This window comes from Lygodium microphyllum, chromosome 5 (genome assembly GCF_053477565.2).
Source record: "Lygodium microphyllum isolate KBCC chromosome 5, Lygodium_microphyllum_v1.1.10, whole genome shotgun sequence".
Taxonomy (NCBI): Eukaryota; Viridiplantae; Streptophyta; class Polypodiopsida; order Schizaeales; family Lygodiaceae; genus Lygodium; species Lygodium microphyllum.
In genome coordinates, this window is record NC_141139.1 from 58,587,853 (window position 1) to 58,595,342 (window position 7,490).

Here is a 7,490-nt window from a genome sequence, read left to right on the forward strand (position 1 = left end):
CTTGAGACTATTATAGCGTTGTGGGAGAAATCAAATCAAGCATTGTGGGAGAAATCAAAGGTAGATCTGCCTTCTTCTACCCATGGACTCAAATGGCACCAAAGGAGTGACGAATCAACCTAGTCGCGCATGGCGTCGCGAGTGTGGCATTTTATACCGGAGAATCCGAAGATGCGCGGAAGGTGGAAAAGTTACGGCATGATTATCTACTACTGCATACGTGGAAAGGAAAAGCTATCAGCCGTCTTGAGGGCGTACCAGACGTATGGGGACCGCGCGTGCTGAAAGGACGACGTCAATCCGTGAGCTGTGTAATGGCCTTGCGCCAGCTCTCTTATATAAAGGGTCGGGGCTTCGGCGCTCGGTAGAGGGAAACGAGCGGGCAGAAGCTGGCTGCAGTGTACAGTGATCCACGAGAGAGAGAGGGAGAGAGAGAGAGCGAGCGAGCGGAATGGCTTCCGCAAAGGTCCATGCGAAGAAGGTGGAGGTGTTCGAGGTGGCTGTGAAGCAGCCGGCCTCTCTCTTGTGGAAAGGTTTCGTGGAGAAGGGCCCCCAGGCCCTGGCGGCCGCTGCCCCCGAGCATTTCGAGCGCATAGACATCGTCGAAGGGGGCAAATGGGCGACACCCGGGAGCGTGGCTCACGTCAAGTTACGGAAAATCTCGAGTAAGAACGAGTGCTGTAACTACTAGACCCCGTAGAATTTCCTCCTTAATGCCTCTCTTATAAATATCGATCGCATTTGTTAGCGACGTCGCTTATAAGCTTTTGAACCAGCTATTGCTGCAGTTGAGCTGCGCTTTTGGCCAAAGGAATGAAATTACTCCAACCAAAAAGGTTCATTAGGACTAGTGCCACTTACTATTTCAGCTTTAATCGCGTACCTCTAATTCCACAAGCGCGGGCTCTCTCTCTCTCTCTCTCTCTCTCTCTCGTATATGCGTGCCTTCCTTAGCACACCATCAAGATCATACATGGAAATGAAGTAGGCTCCTCTGTGATCGTCCACACCCTTGAGTTTGAGAGGATTGGTGAGCATGAGCTGCATGAGGTATACAAGAAGCAAACCATCGAGGTTACACGTGCCCTTGAGACCTTCTTGGCCAACCAAAACTTTAGTCATGTTTCCTTGAAGTAACTCTATCTTTATGATGGCACACTATCTTTTAACTTGCTAGTTGCATTTGCAACTAATGTATGGGCACACTCTAGCATACAATAAATGTAGTGCCTTGTCTCTCTTACAATAAAACAACTCAAATATGCTTCGAGCAACTAGAGTGACTTATAAGATCAAAATTATAGTATGATATTATGAAAAAGAAAGATTTTGCATAATAGGAGATTGTAGATAATAGGAGTGCAAGAAAGAAAGTAGAATTCGTTTTACTAAGTGGAATATGAAAATGATCGATAGTGTATATGGAAAAAATTTGTAACATATATGGATACCGTTTGATTTCCCATGAAAATTAGCATTAGCGCTTTAGGGACTTGCTGCTTAAAATCGTACTGATTGCCACCACCGCCTTCGACGAAGTCTATTTTTTCCATGATATTTGTAATTTTTGGCAATTTTTAAGCACTTCTCGTCATAAAAAATCATATGTCATCCTTCGCAAGAAGAATAGTGTAGGTGTCTAACAAAATCACATCATGACCTAAGTTCATCTACTAGGCCTTCATCTCAATCTCAAAGTCACTCCACCATTATGGCTCGTGTGCATTCCACACGTGGTTCTTTAGTGAATTAGATATTATAGTATATATATTCTGTGCCCAACTCCATATCGCCTAAAGATGATCATGCATATAAGAGCATCTAGCAGTGAGTCCCCATATCATTTGTATATATGCACACACCTACAGTGGGTGGCATCAGCTTAACAATAGTGGGCCCCATCTTAGACCTAGCTTATAGTGAACTAATTAGCAAGTCTCTTTACTGGTTTTGGTCTTGCTAATTTTCTCCTCCCTCAATCCTATCATACATGCATTTGAGCAAAACTCCTGGATGAAAAATCAAGCTTGTGCATAGACCTAGAGCATTAGATGCATGCATTCCTCCTCTCTACTTCCCTTGCTACAGGCAGCTTTAGCTTAGAGGCATAATCAAGTCCAATGACATCCTAGAGCATAATTCACCATCCATTTCAGCAATGAAAAACCATCCAAACTTTCCCGAAGTGCATGCACCCCAGGTTCTTCTATCTAAACTCGAATGCTCCGAGTTAGGCCATACATATCAAGAAAAGACTTCAAGATCCATTTGGATTTGGATAGTTTATTCGTCCATACGACAAGAGGGTGTTTGAGTCCAACATTAGTTAAGCGTGATTTGGAATCGAAGAAATTCTGGGAGGTAAAGGCCTTTCGGTGCTTTTGTTGCATGGGTGGTTAAAGAATCCCTCATTTTGCAGTTGCGAAACCCACTAAGAAACTTCAATGCCCACTAAGAAACTTCAATGTGGACGCTAGACGTCACGAGAAGGCCAAGTGTAAGGCGTCAATTTGCTCGTGAATCCTTGATGTCTTGGTCGCGAATCAACCTAAGTCGCGCATGGCGTCGCGAGTGTGGCATTTTATACCGGAGAATCCGAAGATGCGCGGAAGGTGGGAAAGTTACGGCATGATTATCTACTACTGCATACGTGGAAAGGAAAAGCTATCAGCCGTCTTGAGGGCGTACCAGACGTATGGGGACCGCGCGTGCTGAAAGGATGACGTCAATCCGTGAGCTGTGTAATGGCCTTGCGGCAGCTCTCTTATATAAAGGGTCGGGGCTTCGGCGCTCGGTAGAGGGAAACGAGCGGGCAGAAGCTGGCTGCGGTGTACAGTGATCCACGAGAGAGAGAGAGAGAGAGAGAGAGAGAGAGAGAGAGCGAGCGAGCGAGCGGAATGGCTTCCGCAAAGGTCCATGTGAAGAAGGTGGAGGTGTTCGAGGTGGCTGTGAAGCAGCCGGCCTCTCTCTTGTGGAAATGTTTCGTGGAGAAGGGCCCCCAGGCCCTGGCGGCCGCTGCTCCGAGCATTTCGAGCGCATAGACATCGTCGAAGGGGGCAAATGGGCGACACCCGGGAGCGTGGCTCACGTCAAGTTACGGAAAATCTCGAGTAAGAACGAGTGCTGTAACTACTAGACCCCGTAGAATTTCCTCCTTAATGCCTCTCTTATAAATATCGATCGCATTTGTTAGCGACGTCGCTCCCTCTTCTAGGAATGGTAGTAACAAATCTCACACTATTAAATTACCTTTTACCATTTTTATGTAGGAGAATTCTCTTAATGATTGGACATAAACCCTCTGTTTTAACCTCACCTCTTTTTAGTATGACTATTGGGGCATTGTTCTATGATTTTTTATCTATATCTTTTTATATAATACCCTTGTTATGGCCCCTACAAGTTGTTACTTTTTACCAAACATATACATGTGAATACACACACACACACACACACTGTGTGTGTGTGTGTGTCTCTCTCTCTCTCTCTCTCCCCAACCTCTCAAGTCTTATAATCAAAGTGGGCACGTTAGCTATGATTGTATTGTAGGTCGCTTTCACGTATTGAACTTCACAAAAATCAAGCTCGAGGATGTGGATGAGGACAACCTTGAGGCCACATGATGCATAGTAGAAGGCTTCAGCCTAGGCACCCATTGGCTCTCTTTTAGCCACAAGATCAAAAATCAAAGGTGGGCCTCACTCAAACTCCTCCATGGTCATCCACACTCTTGAGTTTGAGAGCATTGACGAGAATGACCTCCATGAGGTGTACAAGGAGCAAGCTACCCTGATTACCCATGCTCTTGGGAATTTCCTCAACACCATCCCAAACTTTGGTTTTGTGCCCAACCAAGTTTGTCATCATGGCTAATATGGCACACTAGCTTAAAGTTTGTAACACTTACAACTAGATGCATCTTCCTCAATAGTACTTTGTACACACTCTAGCTTATAATAAATACGACAACATGTATCGTCTTTTAACCAAATAATCCAAAAGTGTGTTGAGAGTAATTAAAGTGTGAAATCTTTACATAAGCAATCATGAGATGTTTTGATGGAAAATGTGGCATATGATATGTCAATAAGAAATAAAAGTGTAAGAGAGAGATGCTAGAAGTCATTTTGCCAAGACACAATTAAGATACAAAAAGAAGAGAGAAATAAGCTTCAATACTAAGACATGCATAATAAAAGTCAAAACTAATGTTTTTCTCTCCAAGAGAAGAGAGAGTAGTTGCGGCTAGCTTGGAGCTCTAAAACTTGGTTGCCTATTGTGATCTTGAGGCTAAATAATTGTGAAAAGAGAACACATTGACTAATTGGTATCTACTAATTGACCTATAACTAACAAGAATTGCTATTTTCATGGATGCAAATGGGTCACATTACGTGGACTAAGTGTCATCATTTATGCCCTTCCACATGAGACATCAATCACATCTCCAAATGTGATCTTCTAACCATATAATCCCACCTGTACAAAGCCGTAATAGGGATTAATTTCTCCATTGAGTTGGGCCTTACTAGTTTGAGACACCTAGGTGAACCCTTTTGGGTTTTCCTTAATATTTATGTGTGACCATTTTATTTTACAAGAAGCTATGTCCCTTGAGATAAAAATATCATATAGTACTAATTAAGCTCTTGACTTGAGAGGTAAGATATTACATGCTTTATTATGTTTATGAATTATCTTCTAGAATATGCATTCTTTATTTCCATAAACTATAACTTTTTGGTGGCCATAACCTAAAATTGTGTGTCAAGATCTTCACCTTTATGATTCTAAGGGCTCAGAATTTAGCTTGTAAGACCCTTATGTTCACACAAAAAGCAAAAGGTGGCCTAAAATAAAGAACTTCATTGTGTGTGTGTGTGTGTGTGTGTGTGTGTGTGATCAAAATAGCTTACTAAATCCAACGTAGAATGTGCATGACGTATTCATATCTTAAATTAAACAATTTTGTACCATAAATATTTAGTTCATATTATGCCACAATTTAAATCAAAACATACTTAACACTTAAAATGTTGATCATAAAGGAAAGAATGCATAGAGGTATAAAAGTTTTTCCTATTAAAATAATCGATTGTATACAAAGTATGAAATCCATAATGCATGCTATGATAGGGGGGAAGAGGAAATCTGGTACCAACATTATGGAATAATTCAATATTAGTAAGAATTCATAAAGTAGACATTGTAGGTGCCAAATACCTACTCATGCTTGCTTTCCCTTGTCCACTGACATATTGAATTACTTTATTCGAGTCAATATTTAGCATAGTGCTTCAAGTTTATTGCTCTAGATTGGAAGTCTTTTCAGTGGTAGATCTCATAATGGTAAGAACTCTTGAACCAAGTATATCACAACAATATGTGACTTATATAGGTGAGAAGTACCAATGTATATACGTGGGCTTATGTTATAGTGCGACCATCCTTACACTTAACAATATAGATAAGTAGCAAGTATATGGGCTATTAGACTTAAATCTAGATACATCATGTCAATACCATTATTATTATTATTATTTACATTGAGGGACAAGTTGACAGTGTAGATATGTGTTATTAATGATGCTAGTATTGACATTTTACATGAGGTCGTTGCATGGAGGGAGAGAGAGAGAGAGAGAGAGAGAGAGAGAGCCTTAAAGAACCTTGCTATGATGCATCTTAGTTTAAAATGGGTCAGGGATATAGTTCCTTAAAATCTATGCACATAGGCAAATAGTATGCTACCATAAGGGTAGAATAGTCTTCATGAGTATGCAAGTTATTCATGCGAGTACACTCATGTTGTCGCATGGGATATGCGAAGGAGTTTGTGAAAGTCACTCATCGCGTAGGGACACTTTGTGAGATGCAAGCAAAAGATGATGAAGAGAACTCAACTCACATGGAGTAAGAAGACTAGTTAGGTTTCACATTCAATCGAAAAGATTAGATTGTCATGCTCTCCACTAATCTTTATAGAGAGGGTAAGGTTTCGTAATTAACTCAATACTTGTACATGGAATCCGAAAGGGGATGCTTAGCTTTCATCATGACACTTGGCAGCTTCCTTTGCTAACTAAAATGATGATAATGATGATGTGGCTTGATTCAATGATGCTCAAAATGACGATATGTTAGGTGGACGGGTCCAAGGTGATCTGTTTCAGGTGCAATACAGGCAACAACATATGGAGGCCAAAACATAATGATGATGAAGGTTGTTGATCAATACAATCAGGAGCAAGAGTATGACATGATGGGTTTCACAAAGAGACACATTGTCACCACCTGGTGCGTAGATCGGATGCCGTATGCTTGCGTAGTGAATGCCGGAAGGTCCCCAAGAACAAAAGAACTCTACTTTTTACACAAAACTCAAGGTAAAAAGCATGCACGACATGAACAAGAGACCAATTGGGTACAATCTCCCCCCATGCCTTGTGTGAGCGCTCCACAAAGCATGTATTTTATGTATTAATCATCTTCAAGCTCAAATAATAGCCCAAATTATAAAATAGCATGCTTTTGGCTTTTGAGTTTGCTTTAGCACAAAATAGAAATAAAGCTAATGGTGGGTGGTGCCCAAAGAGTCAGGCGTACCCAATACAATGTCCAAATACAAATATCATAATCGTGCACCCATGCACATACAAAATAATAATCAAATATCCAACGCCTCAATAAATAGGCACGATAAGATATAGGCGCCATGCCTAAGGTATGCGCCCATCAAAATATAAGTGATAACTCGAATACTCGCTATCCTCCAATGCTTTCCTCCACCACTGCTGCTATCTCTACACATCAACTGAAGCATTCACAATTGTTAGTAAAATAATACAATTAAACCGACAAAAGTGAATACCTAGCAGTCTTCAGCTACATAAATAAATCAACTGGTTAGAAATCAATCTTAACCTTAATTTATTATGAGTGCGCACTCTAAACTCATAAACGTTTATTAATTTAATATGTATTTTACAGAATCACCCGTTATGGAATCACCCATGTACACACTAAATTAATGAAATGACCGAAAAGGATAGGCATCCCCATCAATCGCACAAAGAATCCACTTTGTGTATGAGCCCCGGTCAACAAAGTTTACGGAATCCACCGTAAAACCTCACGGAATCTACCGTGGCACGGAATCCACCGTGAAATATGCCTCCGGGCATCATACCCCCGGGGTGGGATAGCAATTGACCTCAATTGCTATTAGCTCAATGTGGAGCTAGCAGAGTGGGGAAAGCATTTAAGTCTCTAGCGTGCATCCATTGGGGTTCTTCTACAGGATGGTTCTTAAAATTGACTAGATATCTAGAATATCTTCGGTCAGTTCTAGTGGTCATAAAGTCAGTATCTATGATAGCTTCAGGTTCAATTATTTCAGTCTCTTCTTCTAACAAAGGTGGGTTTTCATAAACAGGGTGTACAGGTAATTGGCCTCTAAAGGATCGTAATAAACTAATGTAAAATGTGTT

At 41.1% G+C, this 7,490-nt stretch overlaps 2 long non-coding RNA genes across 3 annotated transcripts; both read left to right on the plus strand.

Moving 5' to 3' along the window:
- The first annotated feature begins 350 nt into the window (after window positions 1–350).
- LOC148035867 (uncharacterized) lies at window positions 351–1,351 on the plus strand. 2 transcript variants are annotated; one of them, XR_015691003.1, is made up of 2 exons: window positions 351–665; window positions 777–832. It is a non-coding gene; the product is annotated as an uncharacterized LOC148035867 (long non-coding RNA). The 2 variants fall into 2 exon arrangements; XR_015691004.1 differs by having other exon boundaries at window positions 352–665; window positions 789–1,351.
- Window positions 1,352–2,516: 1,165 nt separating this feature from the next.
- On the plus strand, window positions 2,517–6,409 carry LOC148035868 (uncharacterized). The gene is made up of 2 exons (XR_015691005.1): window positions 2,517–3,110; window positions 6,145–6,409. It is a non-coding gene; the product is annotated as an uncharacterized LOC148035868 (long non-coding RNA).
- Window positions 6,410–7,490: the final 1,081 nt, after the last annotated feature.